General features: G+C 40.0%; 1 protein-coding gene across 1 annotated transcript in view; it reads right to left on the bottom strand.

Annotated features, from left to right (window-relative positions):
* LOC139471302 (uncharacterized) overlaps positions 1–18,736 on the bottom strand; it is a 39,146-nt gene extending 20,410 nt beyond the window's left edge. The window contains exon 1 of the mRNA XM_071253610.1: positions 18,608–18,736. The gene's annotated coding sequence lies outside the window, so the exon portion shown is untranslated. The remainder of the gene's footprint in view (positions 1–18,607) is intronic.
* Between the last annotated feature and the right edge of the window lie 5,615 nt (positions 18,737–24,351).

Below are 24,351 nucleotides of genomic sequence, written 5' to 3' on the forward strand. Positions count from 1 at the left end.
AAATTCTAGGACAATCCGGAAGTAATATTCATAAGCGTACCCCACTATGATGCCAAATTTACGAGACGGTTAAAGAACGAGGACACTTGCATATTGATGCTTTAGGGCAAGGGTATACTATGTTACAATACAACTCGGAGTGAAGCAAAATGTATTACTTTTCTAAGATGCCCAATTTAAGTCCAACTTTTTTATTGGAGAAAGGTTTAAAATGAAATCTGTAATAAGCGGTGCCATAAATCCTTGCACTGAGCGACAAAGTAATTTTTTTATCATTATAAAACACCACTAAAATGGGTAGGTTATGGTTAAATATGTCCTACTGTATTATCTGGTCAGTGTATGATTATCCACACCTTTCCAAATCCCAGGGCGTGATCGTAACACCAGATTACAAACTTGATTTCGATATGTTGCGCAATTTTGATTGGACTATGCAAAAACTCGTTAGCCCAGCCAAAATGTAACTCCATAATACCAGCCTAGTTCGGCAAGGGTGGAAACTGGGCTTTTATAGTCAGTTAACTCTCTGGCCTCGGGAACATGGACTATCCATAACTCTATGCAGCATTAAAAAGGGTTTAAATTTAGGTTTTATAAAAATTTGCCTCAGTTTAATCACGTGACTTGAAACATTCCACCAATGCATGGTGGGACCGAGCTAACACATGTAAACATAGCTGAAGTCCAGTGTCACCAGTTATTGTGAGTTGAGATGTTTGAGAAAGTTGCAACTTTGTTTCCATCGTAATGTTAGCAGACGGCAGCAACTGCAAGCCATGAAATACCGTCCTTACTGAGTTGAGTGCACTACATGATACAATAACCGACGTGAATTGACGGCCTGGGTGTGAGATGTAGTCGTTTTGTTTGACTGCAGTGTTTTGCTCAATGCCCTACAGACAGCAAGAACGTAAATATGGTTATGAAACTGTTAAAAGGATTGATCATTCCTGTCTTCAAGGACAGCCATATTTCCTAGTGAACCAAAGCCGGCCTCGGACAACTTTGTGGCTGCAACATGGACATTGTGTTTTGAATGTTTGGCAAATCCCTGTGCCCTTAGGGATTGTTGACATCATCCTGACATATCTCTTCCCAGGTGACAAGTTATCTGAAAAGCTTACAGAAATTTTTTTATCAATTGATAATTGATGTGGATGTGCCCTCTTGCTTGACAGGAATTATTAAGTTTGTTTGTTGTTTAAGGCCGCACTCAGCAATATTCCAGCTATTTGACAGCGATCTGTAAAGAATCAACTCTGGACCAGACAATCCAGTGACTGTCATCATGAGCATCGATCCACGCAATTGGGATACACTGACATGTATCAACCAAGTCAGCGAGCCCGACCACCCACTCCCGTTAGTTGACTCTTACGACAAGAATGGGTTGCTGAAGACCTATTCTACCCCAGGTCTTCACGGGTCAGGATGTTTTAACAATGTTACCTAGGATATGAAAGATTGCGGGGAAGGTAATTTCGAACAGCGTCATCACTTCAGCCCAATAAGATGTAACTCATCAGTTTACTTTTTCGCAAGAAAAGGTTCAGTCTGCACCTTTGATCATTCAGCGAGTCATCTAAACATGCTAAGAACACAGTATACAAACTAAGAAAGTTTGAAGGATGATTTAGGACGATAAATAGAATCACACCCGGCGTCTTTTGATATCAAATATATCAACAATCATCAATAAAACTTTAAATCTACACTGCAAGCCAAAGAGTTTTAAACGTTTATCAACTCATCCTCTATCAAACAGATGATTAACGACAAGCAAACCACATCAGAAACTGATAGAGATCTGGCAACGTACGTTTCTTCTCTTTCTTGGCCATATTCCTGCTCAGAGATCAGAACACCAACACGTTATCTGCAACTCTTTGACGATGTGTTCACAGACTGACACAATTAACCCGTCCACGATGTGATGGACAGATAGCTACGTCTCCCTTGCAACAGCAGCCTGTCACAGGTGTCGTCATTAGAACGTAGGACGCCCCCAGTTCTTCCTGATTACCTTCGTCTGACCATCTTGCAATCTTACCATCTGTTACTACCAATCTAAACTTGCATTAGAAGCTTCTGACCTGGGCCCACTTGCACAAAGCGATTTTAGCGCTAAGATGATCGTAACTCCCATACTTTAACATAGGCTTACGATGGTCTTAGCACTAAGATGATCGAACTCCCATACTTTAACATAGGCTTACGATAGTCTTAGCGCTAAGATGATCGTAACTCCCATACTTTAACATAGGCTTACGATGGTCTTAGCGCTAAGATGATCGTAACTCCCATACTTAAACATAGGCTTACGATGGTCTTAGCGCTAAGATGATCGTAACTCCCATACTTTAACATAGGCTTACGATAGTCTTAGTGCTAAGATGATCGTAACTCCCATACTTTAACATAGGCTTACGATAGTCTTAGCGCTAAGATCGCTTTGTGCAAGTTGGCCCTGGGGAATGAGTACCGTATTTGACCGAAGATAAGCCGAATTTTGAGGACCAGAAAAAAGATCCTGTAGAAAGGGATCGGCTTATGTATAAGTTACACTTTTATCATGGTATAACATTTATACTAAGTTATCTTATAATAATTAGATCTACATCAAGTGCTTTTATGAGTTATCATGGTGTAATATTTATACACCATTTCATATAATTATAGTTTAGCAAGTAATAATTATCATCAGGTAAAATGCATATATAAAATATCAGTAGTTTCAGTTATAGCTTTTTAGATGGTTGCTAGCCTAAGGTAATGGGAGCGCATCTTCTAGACATACTATTCAATAAGACAAGGGTTACGTCTACATAGTTTAATTGATTTGAAGCTTTTAGATAAATGCTAGCCTAAGGTATCAAGATCCCATCTCCCAGACAAAGGATATTTATTTAAGTATATCTGTCATCACCTACCGGGGTATATTAGAATAACATTACTTCAATTAAGACTCATTAAGGATTAGCCCCCATACAAGCTCGTCTATAGTTCTTGTAAATAAAATTGTGACTAGTCTCCTGTGACTCTAGCTCTTTGCTGACTAATTCCCCAAGAAAACCACCACGTCATTTGGAAGGTATTGTTCACCCAGAATAGTTCCATGATACTTTCATCAAACTCTTTTTCTGTTGGTAAGTAGTCTGTAAGAAGTCTCTTATAAAGTCTGTCTTAACACTTCTTTGAACATTATTTCTGGTATATTGTGGCGTGTCAGCTTTATGTGGGAGGAAAGCCGGAAGTGATGCAGGGCTTAGATGTTTACCACATTAGTTTAACCACTAGGCTCTCTCTACCCCCGCGGCAAGTCTAGATTACGGTGGGGTTATATTAATACATGTCGGTAAGATAAATTTGTTGTAGCAGTTATGATCACTCACTGCACATGGGGTCTTATGCACCCCACGTTACGTTTTATGCGTCCCGTGTTAGGTCTAAGGTTTCATACATCTGGGGGAACATAAAACCCCATGCACCCCACGTTATGTTTTACGAGTCCCGTGTTAGGTCTAAGGTTTCATACCTACTGGGGGAACATAAAACACCATGAACCCCACGATACGTTTTATGCGTCCCGTGTTAGGTCTAAGTTTTCATACGTCCGGGGGAACATAAAACCCCATGAACCCCACGTTTCGTTTTATGCGTCCCCTGTAAGGTCTAAGGTTCTATACGTCTGGGGGAACATAAAACCCCACGTTATGTTTTACGAGTCCCGTGGTAGGTCTAAGGTTTCATACATACTGGGGGAACATAAAACCCCATGAACCCCACGTTACGTTTTATGCATCCCGTGTTAGGTCTAAGGTTTCATACATCTGGGGGAACATAAAACCCCATGCACCCCACGTTATGTTTTACGAGTCCCGTGGTAGGTCTAAGGTTTCATACCTACTGGGGGAACATAAAACACCATGAACCCCACGATACGTTTTATGCGTCCCGTGTTAGGTCTAAGTTTTCATACATCCGGGGGAACATAAAACCCCATGAACCCCACGTTTCGTTTTATGCGTCCCCTGTTAGGTCTAAGGTTCTATACGTCTGGGGGAACATAAAACCCCATGCACCCCACGTTATGTTTTACGAGTCCCGTGGTAGGTCTAAGGTTTCATACATACTGGGGGAACATAAAACCCCATGAACCCCACGTTACGTTTTATGCATCCCGTGTTAGGTCTAAGGTTTCATACATCTGGGGGAACATAAAACCCCATGCACCCCACGTTATGTTTTACGAGTCCCGTGGTAGGTCTAAGGTTTCATACCTACTGGGGGAACATAAAACCCCATGAACCCCACGTTACGTTTTATCTGTCCCATGTTAGGTCTAAGGTTTCATACCTACTGGGGGAACATAAAACCCCATGAACCCCACGTTACGTTTTATCTGTCCCGTGTTAGGTCTAAGGTTTCATACCTACTTGGGGAACATAAAACCATGTCTTAAATGTACTTAAATCTTATCAAATTTACAATGTCAATTATTTGAGCGAGTGAGTGAGTGAGTGAGTTGGGCTTAACTTCACTTTTAACAGTATTAGTCATATCACGTGTGTCAGCTTAATGTGGGAGGAAAGCCTGAAGTGATGCAGGTCTCAGACGTTTACCACTTCAGTAAAACCCACGAGCACCGGTATGGTGCTGACAAACCTAGAAACATAATTGGGGCGAACCGGAATTCGAACCCACAATCATAGGTTTCTGGCGTGTCCAAGGGACGCAACTCTGCACAGCGAAATGCGGCGCCTTAGACGACTGGGCCACCTGTGCCCGGGGAATGAAGGATCAGACGAAAATACACAAATCATGACCATCCCAGCAGTGTTTGTCAGTATCTCTGTCAATAACAACAAATATAATGATAGCTTACCATCCACTGATGCACAAACAAGTTGGAAACTCACACCGAAGAAATTGATTACCTGGAGCAACGCTGCAATACATGAATTGACAGAATCCTTGTGAAATCAATGTATCCACCCTTCAAAGTAATGTGTGCCACAACCTCCTCTTACACAAGCTACTATTCGTAATAACGATTAATCTATTTTTGAAACTAAAGTTCTTATATGTAACTGCAAACTTCATCAAGCCATACATGCTTTAAATCATTCATACACATGCATATTGATTGACTGCAAGACTCTGTCCATGTTTACATTGCTGACATTTCCTTTGTCTAATAATGGACGTATTTCCAGAGCACTTCTACAGCCCCCGCTATTTACACAACATGGATCTTCACAGCAACATCAACATCAACACCATCGGAGGACAATGTAGCAACATCAAACCTAGGTCTAATGTTCCAGAGTCGTATATTTTATTGATTAGACTCAGTTCAGGAACACCAGCAACCATCAATATCATCTGACAGCATTTGCAGATCCAGAGGGATCCAGAGGGATCCAGAGGGGTCCAGAGGGTCCAGGGGTCCGTATCCCACCTTTTGCAAACCATTGTCGTATGTCATAGTCAGTAAAATTCTCTGTGAGCAGATTTAGATATTTTGGACCCCTCCCTTTAAAAATGCTGGATCTGCCCTTAGACAGAAATACACTACTGAACAATATACCTCTGAACATATCACCATAAGCAATACTGTCATAGATCTGCTTTTGGCCATAATAAATTAATGTTTAGATTTCATCTCTTGTGCCTTGGCACCTGACACCCCACCTCACCTCTTATTGCCTAAGAAGCTATCCACTCCTATGAAAAAGATGCACCGTATATGGCGATCTCATAGATAAGCTGAGGTATTAACTTGGTAATTAAAATCTGTATCAAAATGTTATGTGTGGTAGATAAGCTAACCTAAAACTACATCTCGTCATGAACTGTCATCAGAAATAGAAAATGAACAAGTCTGTATTGAATTACGCAAGTTAATCATGTCGTAACACCATCACTACTAAAAAGTGTTTAATTGTATATCTGGACTCATGTTTGTAATCTACGTAATCTGTTTTATTAATTTTAATCAAACTTTCATTCTATAATATTTACATTAATTTCGGTGACCATCTGGTACTTACGACTTCTGTTTTTCCCGTTCCGTAAGGTCACCGACTCACCGTTATTTACAGCAAACACGATCATACTGTATGTAAAACCACATAACCATAACAATAACAATAAAGAACAAACTCGCAAACAACTTGCAGATGCGTTCGAAGGCTGACCTCGTCTGCGAGGTTGTTTGTTGTTATTATTAGTTACATGGTCCTGTCATGAAACTCAAGTAACCTAATACCCCTGCCTTACCTCGTCCTGTCAAACAAACACAGTCAGTGCATGTCACAGTTCATTAGAGACCAGGACCCACTTGCACAAAGCGATCTTAGCGCTAAGATGATCTTAACTCCCATACTTTAACATAGGCTTGCAATAGTCTTAGTGCTAAGATCGCTTTGTGCAAGTGGGCCCAGGACAACTTCGACCACATTGTAGAGTATTCAAGGGAAAAGAAAATGTTTGTGATACAAACAAAGTTCCTCTCATATGGGGCTTAGTAAGATCGGTTGTTTGGTTGTTTTACGCCACAACTCAGCAATATTTCTGATATATGACTGCAGTCTGTAAATAATCAAATCTGGACCAGACAATCCAGTGATTGATATTATGAACATCGATCCACACAATTGGGATCGATGACATTCTTCAACCAAGTCATGCTTGTCGTAAGAGGTGACTAACGGGATCGGGTGGTCAGGCTCACTGACTTGGTTGATACATGTCATCGTATCCCAATTGTGTGGATCGATGCTCATGATGTCAATCACTGGATTGTCTGGTCCAAACTTGATTATTTAAAGACCGCTGCATAGAGCTGGAATATTGCTGAGTGCGACGTTAAACAACAAACAAACAAACAAACAAATCTATATCTGTATACCATGGTGTGCAAATATCCATGCAGCATGTGCAGCCCTCTGAGTTTGTTTTTTGTTTGGGGGCCAAGCAGCTCCTAACACGAAAGTTTTCCGAGCCAAACTGAAGTTTTTATGGGCCAACAGATATCTTAAACAGATATTGTCGCCAGTTATGTTTACTTTTTAGGCAGCCAGTGGCGAGCAGTAGAATTTTAGGTTGCCAATCACAGATTTTAAGTCACATTTAAACACCAAAATGGTCGCTGCTCAGAGGGCAGAATGTGTTCTTAAATTTGCCTCAGACAATAAGTTGGGTACTCTATAAATCTGTACGTTTAAGTCCTATACATGTTACAAATGAATAGTTCCGCCTCGTGGCGAGTGTTTTGTGTCCACCCATTCAGGTAGTTCTTAGTTCTATTTATAGCTTACAGGCGACTAACAGGATCGGGTGGAACGTCAATGTATCCCAATTACGTGGATCGATGCTGATGCCTGCAACCCATGCCTGCCATAACAGGTGACTATGCTTGTTGTAAGAGGCAATTAACATGTCACCGTATCCCTAATCCCATAGATTGATGCTCATGATATCAATCACTGGATTGTCTGCTCCAGACTCGATTACTTACAGACCGCCGTCACACAGCTGGAATATTGCTGAGTGCGGCGTAAAACAACAAACAAAGAAACCATTTTTTTACACACCTGTTGGCAGTTGGAAGGAATTAAATTTGAGATAACTGGTATCATACATGTGTGAGATCGAATTCCAGGCCTGTGATTGGCTACTCCATGGTGATGACCAGGGGTCAGATGATGAAGGACTACTTTCCTGATTTTAATTCATTGTTAAGTTAAATGTGCTTTGGTCGAATTCACCTACGTCTGTGTCAAACGTTATGTTTTCAGAGTGTTAATAAATGTTTTTAGTGTTGTCTCGGTTGCATTATCATCATCGCCTATATAATCCACGGACATGGCGGACACATTTATTGTGGAGGGTCACACTAAGGTATGGGTAGTAAGCAGGAGTGCACACTAAGGTATGGGTAGTAAGCAGGAGTGCATTGTGTTATGTATCAATGCGCCTCTGTGATCATGAAAATTGACAATAGATGCATTGATTCGATGCTAAAATGGTTCAAGTTTAGGGTTCGTAAGAAACAGATTACTGCACTCGTGCCTGTCAGATACCATTTATTTTACAACTCGCTTTCCCTTGTTAGATATCTTTTGAAACAACTTGCAAGATAGCAGACACTAACAGACACTCGTGTAGTAATCTCTATGTATCAAACCATAAGATGTGACACTGAACTATGATTGGACACTTGCGCATTCAGATTCCCGTACAATTGCTGCGGAGCTTCACTTTCAGGCTCTGATCGTGTGAGTGAGTAAGTATGGTTTTAAGCCGCTTTTAGCAATATCCCAGCAATATCACAGCGGGGAAAACCAGAAATGGGCTTCACACATTGTACCCATGTCGGAAATTGATCCTGGTTCTTCGGCGTGACAGGCAAACGCTTTGACCACGAGGCTGGCCGACTGCCCCGGCTCTGATCAATATATGCATTAACAGACGCCTTGCGACATGTCCATTATAACACTCCACTTTTAATAGCACTAACCACATATGTCTTTCTATTTGAATATACTGTCATAGCGACGGATTTGGGACAACCATTGTCTGAAGAACATTTGATTCCAAAGGCTAATTACCCTGTAGCCATGACATGTATACGTCTCCAAAACTTAATTGCCATTATTTATAAGACGCCAATCCCCGTTGTTGATCCTCACCAACATTTCATTGTATTTTGACTGTCAGCCTCTTTGGGCTACCATATCACTTCCCATTATTTACTGTTATTTATATTATGACGTTATTTGCCTTAATTGATCATCCCCTGAGCTGTGTCAGTTCATCACGCCCATATGGCCGATGACCGGAGCAACGTCATTGTCCCTTCGTCTGTCTATTGTTATTCATTATTGTATATGTTTTACAATTACAATCTAGGGACAACCTTGAGCAGGACGTGCCGCTCGTAGGAAATGTCCTGAGGTTGAGCTGGAGCTCCGCTCACCTCATGTATGTCTGAGCTGGAGCTTCCCTCACCTCATGTATGTCTGAGCTGGAAGATCCGCTCACCTCATGTATGTCTGAGCTGGAAGGTCCGCTCACCTCATGTATGTCTGAGCTGGAAGATCTGTTCACCTCATGTATGTCTGAGCTGGAAGAACCGCTCACCTCATGTATGCCTGAGGTGGAAGGTCCGCTCACCTCATGTTTGTCTGAGCTGGAAGGTCCACTCACCTCATGTATGTCTGAGCTGGAGCTCCGCTCACCTCATGTTTGTCTGAGCTGGAAGGTCCACTCACCTCATGTATGTCTGAGCTGGAGCTCCGCTCACCTCATGTATGTCTGAGCTGGAGCTCCGCTCACCTCATGTATGTCTGAGCTGGACGGTCAGCTCACCTCATGTATGTCTGAGCTGGAAGCTCCGCTCACTTCATGTATGTCTGAGCTGGAAGGTCCGCTCACCTCATGTTTGTCTGAGCTGGAAGGTCCACTCACCGCATGTATGTCTGAGCTGGAAGCTCCGCTCACCTCATGTATGTCTGAGCTGGAAGCTCCGCTCACCTCATGTATGTCTGAGCTAGAAGGTCCACTCATCTCATGTATGTCTGAGCTAGAAGGTCCGCTCACCTCATGTATGTCTCAGCTAGAAGGTCCGCTCATCTCATGTATGTCTGAGCTAGAAGCTCCGCTCACCTCATGTATGTCTGAGCTAGAAGCTCCGCTCATCTCATGTATGTCTGAGCTAGAAGGTCCACTCATCTCATGTATGTCTGAGCTAGAAGGTCCGCTCACCTCATGTATGTCTCAGCTAGAAGCTCCGCTCATCTCATGTATGTCTGAGCTGGAAGCTCCGCTCACCTCATGTATGTCTCAGCTAGAAGCTCCGCTCACCTCATGTATGTCTGAGCTAGAAGCTCCGCTCACCTCATGTATGCCTGAGCTGGAAGGTCCACTCACCTCATGTATGTCTGAGCTGGAAGGTCCGCTCACCTCATGTATGTCTGAGCTGGAAGGTCCGCTCACCTCATGTATGTCTGAGCTAGAAGGTCCGCTCACCTCATGTATGTCTGAGCTGGAAGGTCCGCTCACCTCATGTATGCCTGAGCTGGAAGGTCCGCTCACCTCATGTATGTCTGAGCTGGAAGCTCCGCTCACCTCATGTATGTCTGAGCTAGAAGGTCCGCTCACCTCATGTATGTCTGAGCTGGAAGCTCCGCTCACCTCATGTATGTCTGAGCTGGAAGGTCCGCTCACCTCATGTATGTCTGAGCTGGAAGGTCCGCTCACCTCATGTATGTCTGAGCTGGAAGGTCCACTCACCTCATCTATCCCTGAGCTGGAAGGTCCGCTCACCTCATGTATGTCTGAGCTGGAAGGTCCGCTCACCTCATGTATGCCTGAGCTGGAAGCTCCGCTCACCTCATGTATGTCTGAGCTGGAAGGTCCGCTCACCTCATGTATGTCTGAGCTGGAAGATCCGCTCACCTCATGTATGCCTGAGCTGGAAGATCTGTTCACCTCATGTATGCCTGAGCTGGAAGGTCCGCTCACCTCATGTATGTCTGAGCTGGAAGATCTGTTCACCTTTTGTATGCCTGAGCTGGAAGATCTGTTCACCTCATGTATGTCTGAGCTGGAAGAACCGCTCACCTAATGTATGCCTGAGCTGGAAGGTCCGCTCACCTCATGTATGTCTGAGCTGGAAGGTCCGCTCACCTAATGTATGTCTGAGCTGGAAGGTCCATTCACCTCCTGTATGTCTGAGCTGGGAGGTCCGCTCACCTCACGTATGTCTGAGCTGGGAGGTCCGCTCACCTCATGTATGTCTGAGCTGGAAGGTCCGCTCACCTAATGTATGTCTGAGCTGGAAGGTCCGCTCACCTCATGTATGTCTGAGCTGGAAGGTCCGCTCACCTCATGTATGTCTGAGCTGGAAGGTCTGCTCACCTCACGTATGTCTGAGCTGGAAGGTCTGCTCACCTCATGTATGTCTGAGCTGGATGGTCCGCTCACCTCATGTATGTCTGAGCTGGATGGTCCGCTCACCTCACGTATGTCTGAGCTGGAAGGTCTGCTCACCTCACGTATGTCTGAGCTGGAAGGTCTGCTCACCTCATGTATGTCTGAGCTGGAAGGTCCGCTCACCTCATGTATGTCTGAGCTGGAAGGTCCACTCACCTCATGTATGTCTGAGCTGGAAGGTCCACTCACCTCATGTATGTCTGAGCTGGAAGATCCGCTCACCTCACGTATGTCTGAGCTGGAAGGTCTGCTCACCTCATGTATGTCTGAGCTGGATGGTCCGCTCACCTCATGTATGTCTGAGCTGGAAGGTCCGCTCACCTAATGTATGTCTGAGCTGGAAGGTCCGCTCACCTCATGTTTGTCTGAGCTGGAAGGTCCGCTCACCTCATGTATGCCTGAGCTGGAAGGTTCGCTCCTTGCTGTGTTTGTGTTGTCAGAGCAGGTAATCTGCTCATTGTGTATTTGTTGTTCATTGTTTACATGTTGTGCATAAAAGGTTCCGGGACAGTGATGTCGCTTTTGTCCCTGATTCCCCCGAGAGCTAACTCCCCATCAACTTGCGCCTTGACAATACACTTGACATCTTATGAGAAGCAGTTTTGTGTATAATTGAAAGATAAATATATCCCTATAAAAGTGGAGTAGTGTAGATTGAAACTGATCAATGACATCTTTTTTATACTTGCTTTGAAATCTACTAGGTAATATCAACACACATGAAATACTCATATCCCCCACCAATACATTTTAGTCCACTTGTCCTTATAATGATAACATGTAGCAAAATCCTTAAAAAAATCAAATTTCTACAACATGTCCGGTTGTGTGGAGCAAACCGCCATTTTCAGTCCAAGTCAAAGTCACTCACTTCACTGCCAACAAAACTCAAAAAATAATTTTTTCGAAAATCCCAAACTATCAAAAGGCACCAGTTTTCCACTTGACCTATCTACATGCCAAGTTTGGTCAAAATGTTGCTCATGTTTTTTTAGTTCTGCTCCGGAAACAAAACGTGACGGATGGACGGACAGATGGAATGCATCCATTCCTATGTCCCCCTTCAACTTAATGACGGGGGATAACAATAGCAGTAATAATAGTAATAATAATAGTAGTAGTAATAATAGTAGTAATAATAGTAATAATAATAGTAGTATTAATAGTAGTATTAATAGTAGTAATAATAGTAGTAATAGTAGTAGTAATAATAGTAGTAATAATAGTAATAATAATAGCAGTAATGATAGTAATAATAATAGTAGTATTAATAGTAGTAATAATAGTAGTAATAATAGTAATAATAATAGTAGTAATAATAGTAGTAATAATAGTAGTAATAATAGTAGTAATAATAGTAGTAATAGTAGTAGTAATAGTAGTAGTAATAATAGTATTAATAATAGTAATAATAGCAGTAATAATAGTAATAATAATAGTAGTAATAATAGTAATAATAATAGTAGTAATAATAGTAGTAATAATAGTAGTAATAATAGTAGTAATAGTAGTAGTAATAATAGTATTAATAATAGTAATAATAGCAGTAATAATAGTAATAATAATAGTAGTATTAATAGTAGTAATAATAGTAGTAATAGTAGTAGTAATAATAGTAGTAATGATAATAGTAGTAGTAACAATAGCAGTAATAATAGTAGTAATAATAGTAGTAGTAGTAATAATAATAGTAGAAATAATAGTAGTAATAGTAGTAGTAATAATAGTAGTAATGATAATAGTAGTAGTAACAATAGCAGTAATAATAGTAGTAATAATAGTAGTAGTAGTAATAGTAGTAGTAATAATAGTAGAAATAATAGTAGTAATAGTAGTAGTAATAATAGTAGTAATGATAATAGTAGTAGTAACAATAGCAGTAATAATAGTAGTAATAGTAGTAGTAGTAGTAATAGTAGTAATAATAATAGTAGCAGTAATAATAGTAGTAATAATAGCAGTAATAATAGTAGTAATAATAGCAGTAATAATAGCAGTAATAATAGTAGTAATAGCAGTAGTAACATTAGTAGTAGTCAATGGTAGTAGTAGTAATAATAGTAGTAGTGGTAGTAGTAGTAGTAGTAGTAGTAGTAGTAGTAGTAGTAGTAGTAGATAGGATGTCAGTACTCTTGAGGTCCCTTGAGATCAGGGCATCTTGATTTCACTGAAGAATTCAGTTGTATCAATAAATAATTCACATTGTTTCGCGTCAGCGAGTATGTGAAATGTGCTGTAACTAATTTTATTACTTGTTTATGTACTGCAGGAACACGAATGAATATTGAAAACTCCAAACATCCCTGGGATGCTTTTTTAATGAACTCACTTGAAGAGATGATGGATCTGTGAGTGGAGCACATGCACACTCGATCACCCCAGCAACGCTGTTGCTAGGCTAACTTCATATGGCATTATTTTGCCGGTGGTTCTTGCAAATTTGTTTTACAAATTACGTCATGGGGCATTGAAAAAAACAAAATGCCATTGCAAACTTTGTGGTGCAGGGCCCTATTCCACAAGGCGATCGTAGCACAATGACAGTCTTGAGTCTATGTGAATGTATGGGAGCTACGATAACTTGAGCGCTATGATAGCTTGGTGTAACAGACCCCTGAATACTAAAGGTGGGCTGTCGTATGTTATTAAATTAATAAGTATCAACTTTTGACAAGTTTGGAGTATTACTAGTATTCCGTTAAACTCAGTTTGAGTAAGTTGTGGATTGCGTAGATGTCTGCCCATTCACACACTAAGTGCCCCTGGCAAGCAAGTTGGGAAAAAAATCCTTATATTTGTTTTAAGGCTGGGACGGGTAACTCGGGTACTCGGGTCGGGTGGGTCCTGAGTAGGACCCGGGTACCCACAGGATTAACCAGACCCATGGTGAGTCACGTGATATATTGTTTAATGACAAAAATTATCTAAAACTCTATGGTTACACTACAACTCACTAATGTTCCCATTTCTTTCTGACAATGCACCCATTCCTTCTGACTTTTATATGTTTGAATAAAGATAAGACGTCATGCAGTAAACCTCAGTGTATGCATGACCAGATCGTTTTATACGTGTATCTAAATACATTTTGCCAGGGCTGAGGTCAAACTTTTCCAAATCAGACAGTTTGTACCTATCTCTAAATATCTACAGCAGGTACCCGGGTAGGGTCGGGTAACAGGGTGGTGGGTACCCAGGTAATAAATTTGGACTCGTCCCAGCCCTAATTTGTTTAAAGTTGGTATTTTTCAAAGTTCTTATTTTCTTAACAGAGGTATTTTAACATTGTATTTTGAGATTGTAAGGAATGCAATGAATATAAAACAAAGGATTAAACATCTTCTATATTGGTCCTGTTTCAAGTGAAACACAAGTTATGTCTACAAACCATAAATAAGTGATTAGTTAAAAAGCTTAATTCCAAGTCGGGACAAATATCAGCCTCTCAGCAGGTCTAGATAATTTACCAATATGACTCTCTTACCAAGCAGACCTCTCTCCCACAGCCCAGAGTGTTGTTCCGACTCTCTGTGGCACCCTCACTTATTTTCTAAGTATATTGTAAATTGGTAATTGTTCTTGTAAATAAAATAGTTCAAGGTAATCTAAAAGACTATGTAGACATATCCTTTGTCTGGGAGATGGGATCTTGATACCTTAGGCTAGCATTTATCTAAAAGCTTCAAATCAATTAAACTATGGAGACGTAACCCTTGTTTTATTGAATAGTATGTCTAGGAGATGCGCTCCCATTACCTTAGGCTAGCATCTGTCTAAAAATCTATAGACTGAAACTACTGATATTTTATATATATGCATTTTACCTGATGATAAGTATTACTTGCTAAACTATTATATGAAATGATGTATAAATATTACACCATGGTAACTCATAAAAGCACTTGATGTAGATCTAATTATTATAGGATAATTTAGTATAAATGTTAACCATGATAACTACATCAATATCACAATATACACTATCCTTTGGAATTAATCTTTAATATCAATGTTTAAGCCAAGAAGCTGTCGGGGCAAGGGAGTCTTAAGTGGGTAAAGCATTTGAATCCTTTGACACTATATACATGTATATAATAAATGGGTCGGTTCACCTAGGCATTGTGGGCATATGGGTTAGGTCATAAAAAATAATTGGGGTGGGTCATAAAAAAGGACATTGGACATTTTATAATAATAAAAAAAACTTTTGTATTTTTCTTTCCAGGGAGGGTCATGAAGAAGGACAAAGGGAGGGTCATCCTAAAATATGACAGGCATTAATTAAACAAGGGTAATTATTTTCAATACATTAGAGCATCAAAAACCTATTCAAGTACTGTGACTCGTTAAATGTCATTTTTGTTTTTGTTGGACGATTTTATGTCAACCCGTAATTCTCGCGGTCACGCAATCATGTGCACGGGAGCCTTGACGGTGACTGGTCAGACTGGTTCCATGTAAAAAATAATGCCCGTCAAAATCGATCAGCTGGTTATTATTATTTTAAATATGTTAAGTAAAAGCTGCATCTAAATAGTTTCAGATACAATTTTTGCCGATCCTTGCATTAAAATCCTGTAAAGTTATATCATTGGGTGTGTCTTGACCGAATCACCCGGTAGATTCCAAGAAAACGTGTGTACAGCTGATTGCTGTTTCCGGCTTAGTTTACGAGAAAATACACAAGGTAATCATAATCCCTGGATATAAAACAATGCCCAGCAGAACAAAAAATAATATTTAAACGGTAAATCAACATGTCTGGTGATTTTTTATTTCAAATTTTGAATTTGTACTGACCAAGTTTCTCATCATCCGTTCTTTTGCCGAACTTCGCTAAAGGGGTACGGTGTAAATTTTTTTCTGCGCTTGGTATTTGGGTTTTTTTCCCCAAAAATATTGAATCCGCTAGAGGGGAGTGCGGACTCTACATGGGTGCGCACTATACTCAAGAAAATACGGTAAGCAGAGAGCCAAGTGGTTAAAGCGTTCACTCATCACACTGCAGGTCCTGGTTCAATTCCCCATGTGGGTACAATAATGATAAAGTTTCGGGCTTCCCCCAATGCGACTTTGCTGGCGTATTGTCAGAAGCAGGGTACAACACTACACACTCACTCACTCACTCACTCACGGTAAGCAAGTTGTTTAAAAACATCCTGATTTGCAACAAGAAAGTTTATTATCCTTAAACTTCGAAAAAACAGAGTTAATAAAAATCATATGTGCACAAGTGCAAATGTTGCAAGCTCCGACGTTCATACAGTTTGGCCCTCACTCTATGAAGGTTCATACTCCTATGAACTCAGACAAAGTGAAAGTCAATTCTTAAATACATTGTGATAAACAAATCCTTGTCGAAAGTACCCTTTATTCACAGTCCAAGAGACAGCTTCCATCAATTGGTGGAAGTGACCACGATTTGGGGTTATTCTTAATAGTCTAAACCTCATCAAGTGGTTTTTACGCCGCTTTTAGCAATATTCCAGCAATATCACGGCGGGGACACCACAAGTAGGCTTCACACAGTGTAACCATGTCGGGAATCGAACCCGGGTTTTCGGCGTGACGAGCGAATGCTTTAACCACTAGGCTACCCGACCGCCCTGAACCTCTTCAAAGACAAAGAGACATTGTTTGTCACGGTTCGAAATTATCAGTGCCATCATGCAGAGGGCACACCTAACACTGCAATGGCACGGAATTCCTTGCTGCGTGCCCCTATGGCACACTTAGTTTAGCAATGAACGTGACTGACGAGTATTTCTGTTGATAATTATGACTCGTATGTAAAAATATATCTTTTTATAAATAATGGCAAATCAAATTAAATTTCCTTTTTGGAAAACGATGATCAGCACAATTTAACTCTTTCAACACCGAGTCCCTTGACACCGCAGGCCGGTAAACTGCCCAAGCTGAAGTCACTTCAAAATAGTATATAATTTTTTTATCATTCATTTATTAAATCTGTCACGTTTCACAATGTCTGATATATATATATTCTATTTCAATTTATATTTTTTTAGCAATAGACTAAAAGATTATTCACTAGATGATAGATCTATTTCCCGCAATGTTATTAAAAATAAAATTCTAGGACACACACTTCAACAATGGGTCCACATCGCACAAGTCAAAGAGCAAAATAAAGACATGTCAATCAAATCTTTAAATATATTATACAAAGTAATAAATCAAATCCACAAAAATATATCTAAAAGTTGTCAAACTTACAACTAAGCTATTTCCATCTTTTGGTGCCTTCACGTGTAATGTTTAAGTAAAATGTCATCTCAGCTTTCATGGCCTCAATTTCTTGGCTTGGACACAATGTTTAATGCCAAAATATATACATGAAAAATCTTTATCACAGCTTGTACTCTAGCATGATACATCCCGAAATTTCATATTTTGAATATAGATCGTGATTTCCTGCTTAAAACGTTCATAATAACACAATTTAACAAAACCCTTTCATCACAATCTGATACTTATCAATCACAAGGATGGTACCATTGCTGTTATTAGATTGGCTGCTTTAGGTCACATGCTGAAATCTGACCAATCACGAACTTTAGGCTCTAGGCAAGTTAACTATCAGGAAGATGACAAAATAACCTTTGCAGATAATGATGTGTCAAATGGCAGTCTTTAACGCGTCGTGTTATTCAGCAGAGGTCATCAGGGAAAAAGATGATGACAGATATTACTTATAACATGTTTAATTCTTTTTAAAATAATTTTCCGATTACGTGAACAATAAAAATATTTAAAAAATAGGAAAGTGGATATTATTCATTCTTATATTTGCCGAAAATCGTCAAATTTTCGCTTCCTTGGTCCTTAATCTGGACGTTATGAATGTGTTAGCTTAGATTTATTTACAACACACTTAATTTAGTTGTATTAAATGCATTATTTAAATAATGTGATAAACATGACTTTCATATGTATAAACAGTAAGATTAGACCTTTCAAATGGTGTATAACATGTAGCATCAAAGATGTAAACAATATAACCACTAGCCCCAATAGATTTTTACTTGTCTCAGACTAACGGACCAGAGCCTATGTCTATCCCTGAACAGTGATAATATTCATAGAATTCCCCTAAAAAGCCTGAATTCCAAACTTACCCTCAGGATACCCTTATCATTTATCATTCAAAAACAACTAGCCCCAATAGATTTTTACTTGTCTCAGACTAACTGACCAGAGCCTATGTCTATCCCTGAACAGTGATAATATTGAAAGAAGTCCCCTAAAAAAGCTGAATTCCCAACCTACCCTCAGGATACCCTTATCATTGATCATTCAAAAACAACTAGCCCCGATAGATTTTTACTTGTCTCAAACTAACAGACCAGAGCCTATGTCTATCCCTGAATAATGATAATATTGAAAAGATGCCCCTAAAAAAGACGCCTGATTTCCCAACTTACCGTCAGGATACCCTTATCACTAGACTGACAGGGGTTAGCAGACAAGTGCCAATTTTAATAAGCACTCCCCTGGCAGCAATAAAACACATACCAGACATGTTGTTATACAGTTGTAAATAATAGAACTGGACAGCACAAAGAGAACACGCATCATCTACCTGTACCGATGATATCACAGATCCAGGAAGGAAGCCAATCACTGGGTGTAGCCGGCTGCACAGCTAAACAGAGACAAGGGTACTACACCCATACCCACACTGACATGGCCGCGGTTGTCGCGTGTCACCTGTCACTTCTCTCTAAACAGTACATCCAAACAAGAAGGCTGACGTGTCGCAGTATGGCTGGCACACAGATCTATAAGGATGTCTCAATAATAGATGAGGACCATCTCAGCCTGGGACAGACTGTAGACAAGGTAGAAGAGGCTCTTGACATATTCTTCATTCTCCCAGGGAGCAGTTCAGCACTACAGCGGTCCAATCATTCAAGCGTGACCGACCATAGCAACATGGGACTGTTACGCTATTGTGTGGGTCACTAAGCATTGAAGTTCTTATTAATCACATTATTTTAATCAATAATTAAATTAGAAGGGGGTGTGTGTGTGTGTGGGGGGGGTATTTCTAGTCAAATGTGATTTTGGAAGTAAACTAGACTAACACAATAAAAAGTGACTTGAGAATATGTTGCAGCATATTTCACAATAAAACCTGCGTTCTCAGAAATTGACAAGTGTCTGAATCTCAATAAAAACAAAGGTATCAACTTTCCAAATTATAGCTGTTTCACCCTGACCTAGATAATATCTAGTACACAGTGAAATGACCTTGAATGAGTTTGAAGATCATTCCCTACTGATAGCATAAAGAAAATGTCAGGCTGTGATGCTGCCACAGCCTGGTTTTAGGTAGGCATTGCCCTGCGTCATCTTCATGATATGCAAAAACAGGGATCCTTGGTTATTATCTTGTTTTCGCGCCATCAAAAGTACAACTCAGCTGAAAAGACCCTCCAATTTGGAACATACATTTTCACTTTTAAAGTGTTACTCTACTCCTTGATGTCTGTTGCCGATCAACAATTTAGTCAATCAAATTTTACAGTTCAACAATTTAGTACGTGTCAGCCTGGTTAATGGTAGACTTGAACTTTGAAATCAGAATAATTATTATCCCAAAGATTTATACACATCGTAAAATTTGAGTAAGCATACAAACTCAGTGATGTTTGAACAACTTGAACAAACACATAAATGGCCAAGCCTTGTTCTCTTAAAGATGAATGACAAAGTCTTTGGGGTTTATTATTTATAGATATAATCACTGAATAAAATAAAATCAGTTTAAATTTATTTTCATTTTCCCAGTTATTCTGTCTATAATGGTTGAAAAAAAAAAAAAAAAAATATCATACAAAATTAGAGTAATAAATACCTGTTTCAATAATTATTTTTTGTGTATAGGTCTGCACTCAGCAATACTCCAGCAATGTGACACGAGGGGGGTTAGAGGTCCCACTTTAAACTGGACACCTCCAAACTATCACGCAATAATTGATCAAATATATAGTAAATAGCCCACAGCAAAACAGCAAAACAGCATGAGAGAACGAGACGATGAAGAGGGGTTTAATGTCACGTTCAAGATTATTGCACTAACATGGTGACATGCATGTATTGCGTGTGCATGTCTGCTTGTATTAGAACGAGGACATCTCACAACTTCTGCAAACATAGTAAAATACCACTATAAATATCCAGTACTGCAAACAGTGTCAGTATGTATTTTCCCAAACAATTTCATGCCATATTTACTAAGCTCCATATATATATTCAGAATACCGAAATCTAATTGGTTTGAAAAAATCCATAAACAATCAATAAAGTGAGTGAGTGAGTGAGTGAGTGAGTGAGTGGATGGGTGAGTGAGTGAGTGAGTGAGTGAGTGAGTGAGTGAGTGCTGTACTTCAGTTATCTCACGCGTATGGTGCTGAAAAACCTCGGAACTTTATCAAGGTCAACCAGGACTCACCTTTAAAGAATCTTTTGGTAATAATTCCCAAATAAGAATTTTTTGCAAAGATGACATTCATTTCACTGATAGCAAGATCAATAAAGTAACATTATGTCTGCTATAATGTCCGCCACTGGTGCTTAGTTCTAAATCCCAGAGGCATTCCGAGCTTGTGAGGTATGCTCATAGTAAATGACACAGTCTTAATCAATTATACATAGGACTTACGTATCAGATTCATCTTGGCATTGCTTGCAACATTCTTACTGGAGACGGGGCGGTCGGGTAGTCAAGTGGTTAAAACATTCGCCGAAAACCTGGTTCGAATCCTGACATGGGTACAATGTGTGAAGCCCAAGTCTGGTGTCCCCTGCCGTGATATTGCTGGAATATTGCTGGAATATTGCTGAAAGCGGCGTAAAACTATACTCACTCACCCACTCTTACTGGAGGCTTGGGTATAAACAAGCCAGGTCATGCATCTCAGCCATGTTGGGGACTCTCAGTCAGTGTGAAGTATTGTGAGTGAGTGAGTGAGTGAGTGAGTATGGTTTTACGCCGCTTTTAGCAATATTCCAGCAATATCACGGTGGGGGACACCAGAAATGGGCTTCACACATTGTACCCATGTCGGGAATCGAACCCCGGTCTTCGGCGTGACGAGCGAACGCTTTAACCACTGTGCTACCCGACCGCCCCTGATAAGAATAAAGACACTCTCTGGTAACACTTGGCTGATTGTAAGTTTTGTCATTAAGTAGCACACATTTGGAAAAATCTCTTTCTTACGTTACGTTTCTTTTGTTTACGTTTCCTTTGGCAGAGAGTATATTTTACATCCAAAATCATTCTCCAACTTTCTTTTCGTAAGCAGTTATAACCAGTGTTTTGAACGTAACAGTACACCTAAACAGCTTCGGTGGCAGAGAGATTAGTGATGTCACGGTAACCGATGACTTTACAATGGTCTGCAAAGCATTGTGATGTAATTTAAAGGTTGAGATATCTCCTAGGAGATATGCTTGATCTCACCCAAGGTTATCGCCTGTCTGGGATGATAAATTAAATTTAACTGACACTTATGTTCTGATAAGAACTACAGTCAAAGGTCAGACATTCAGGTTCAGTCACTGTCAAGTTTCACTGCAAACAACTTTATAACAAATACAAGGCTTCACAAATACCGTATTCGACAATAAGCGCCCAAAATTAGAAATGGGGGCTCTTATTAGAATATTATTTTGGTGAAAAAAACCCAGAGTTGAAACATAAATTTTGTGGTTTATACTGACAGACTGAAATGTTTATGTACGACAGATATATTTTTCCAGAATTTATTTACCCATAATTAAGGGTGCATATAACACACGAGTGTGTATTATACGCGAATAAATAAATCTTGTGTACATTGTTCACTAGCCAATGCATTAGCAAATATCGCCGTGGGCACTTATTAGAGCGGGGCGCTTATTACGTCGAATACGGTACTTGATGTGAGAGAGTGAGTGAGTGAGTGAGTGAGAGTTATAATTTAAAGTCAATATATATATAAATACATTAAACTATAAAAGCCTGCAAAAAATGGAGAGTAAACAAACTAAACTTATCACAGACTGCTATTTAAAACTTGCATGGAACCATGAAAATTCATCGCAATATAACAATACATTATACAATGCTGGGCTACAGATCGCCAGCAACTGAAGGTAGATCCCCAAACAAGGGACCATGGGGACTTACAGTACTTTTGTTAATAACCCTGGGATTTTGTTACCTTGAAGCCACAGAGCCCTAAACCGAAGGGAGTCCGAGTTACAAGAGGCAACTAAAGGGATCAGGTGGTCAGGTTTGGTGACTTTGATTGACAGTTGTAGTGGGACGATGCACCGATGCATCGGTGGATCGCAATCTTTTACTTCTTGACACAAGTATCGATCACAATTGCAGAAAAAGTAAAAAGTATTGATTCTAACCTTAATGTATTCTTTAATATATGTTCCACCAAACACTAATTACTACTAAAAATTGAGTAGTGAAAACGTAAATATTTTTATCCATTGCGCCACTGCTAACTGTAAATCGTTAGTGTGCCAGGTATTTGGCCATCCTGTCATGGCTTATGCACCACAGAAAAGAGCACATACAGTTATCGCGATACGTATCATATCGTGAGTAAGGTATTGTGATACGTATCATATCGTGAGTGAGGTATTGTGATACGTATGGGATCGCACAGTTGGTGTATCGTCCCAGCTCCAGTTGACAGGTGGATAACCATACTCTAACAGCATGGAGCAGTGCTTTGACTCAGTAATGAACAGGCTATGTCATAAAGCTGGAATATTGCCGTCTATGGCATAAAACAAACAAAAACAAATCTCTATCCTTATGAGTGAGTGAGTGAGTGAGTTGGGTTTAACGCCACTTTCAACATTATTCCAGTTATATCACGGCGTTTTAGCTTAATGTGGGAGGAAAGCCCGAAGTGACGCAGGTCTAAGACGTTTACCACTTCGGTGAAACCCACAAGCACGGGTATGGTGCTGACAAACCAAGAAACATAATTGGGGCGAACCGGGATTCGAACCAGCAATCATAGGTTTCTGGCGTGCCCAAGGGACGCAACTCTGCACAGCGAATCGCGGCGCCTTAGACGACTGGGCCACCCGTGCCCCCCCTATCCTTATGAAAAACACAATAAAGAAAAAAGTATATTTTATTATTCCCAATGACACAAACATTTCCCACGCAACAGGTCTCGAACCTTGTACTTTATCAGAGTGTTTCTTTACATGGCATACCATTGCACAAAATGCAAATCACTAACCGAAACACATAGTTGGATAATAAGCAATCACAACTTTCATATCTAATTCCTTGGTTGAAAACTGGAACGAATCGAACAATGAAGAAATTGATTGAATGGAACAACACCACAGTAAACCGATAATAAAACTTTCAATTTGATATCAACTTTATATCCAAGATAAAATTACTTGTCAATATTTATTAACAATAAATTGAGTTTGTGATAATCACCAGAATCAACAATAATAACAGTTTAAGTGATCTCCCCAGCGACCTTGACGAAGGTCAAGGTTACAATATTTAATTACCAGCCCGCAGATTATATCAATGTTATGGCGCTGTTACAAATAATTCTAGTATTTAATGCTTCTTCACAGAAGCTAACAAGAAAACTGTGTCTTGGCAAATGAAAGGTGACGTCAATGATTTGATTTACAATGACAGTTCACCTTCACTGATTTGTAACAATTCCCCATAGGTTTGGTGTATTGCAATGCTTCCTGCCATGAGGTCGTTTCTGGACAAAAATTAGACCATTACAAGGGCGTGGCTAGGGAAATTAAACTGCAAGCCCACATGTGGCAGGTTGTTTCTAAAACACATAAAACATTTATCAAACACAGTGAGTGAGTGAGTTTGATTTTACACCGCTTTTAGCAATATTCCAGCAATATCATGGCGAGGGACACCAGAAATGGGCTTCACACATTGTACCCATGTTGGGAATCGAACCTGGGTCTTCGGCATGACGAGCGAACACTTTAACCACTAGGCTACCCCACCAGTAGTTGATATCTTGAGCAACAATCCATGATGCAGCCTTTGAAATTCATGCTGCTCCACTAGCCCGAGACTACTTAATTGCACTGACGACAAGAGAAACAATTCAATGATGGCAGTCCTTACTGACTAGTAGCATTTGAGGACTGTAATTCTGAAACAATAATTTTGCCAATGCTTCAGTTTGGCTACAAACTGGAGCTGAATATAACTGAAAGAAAATGTAAACATAGTAAACATGTTTTTCCAGTTCAAGACGACTAGCTGTCAACTTTGAGGACAAGAAAACTAGAGTTTCA

Source organism: Haliotis cracherodii, unplaced genomic scaffold (genome assembly GCF_022045235.1).
Source record: "Haliotis cracherodii isolate W230 unplaced genomic scaffold, xgHalCrac1.p SCAF_22, whole genome shotgun sequence".
Lineage (NCBI taxonomy): Eukaryota > Metazoa > Mollusca > Gastropoda > Lepetellida > Haliotidae > Haliotis > Haliotis cracherodii.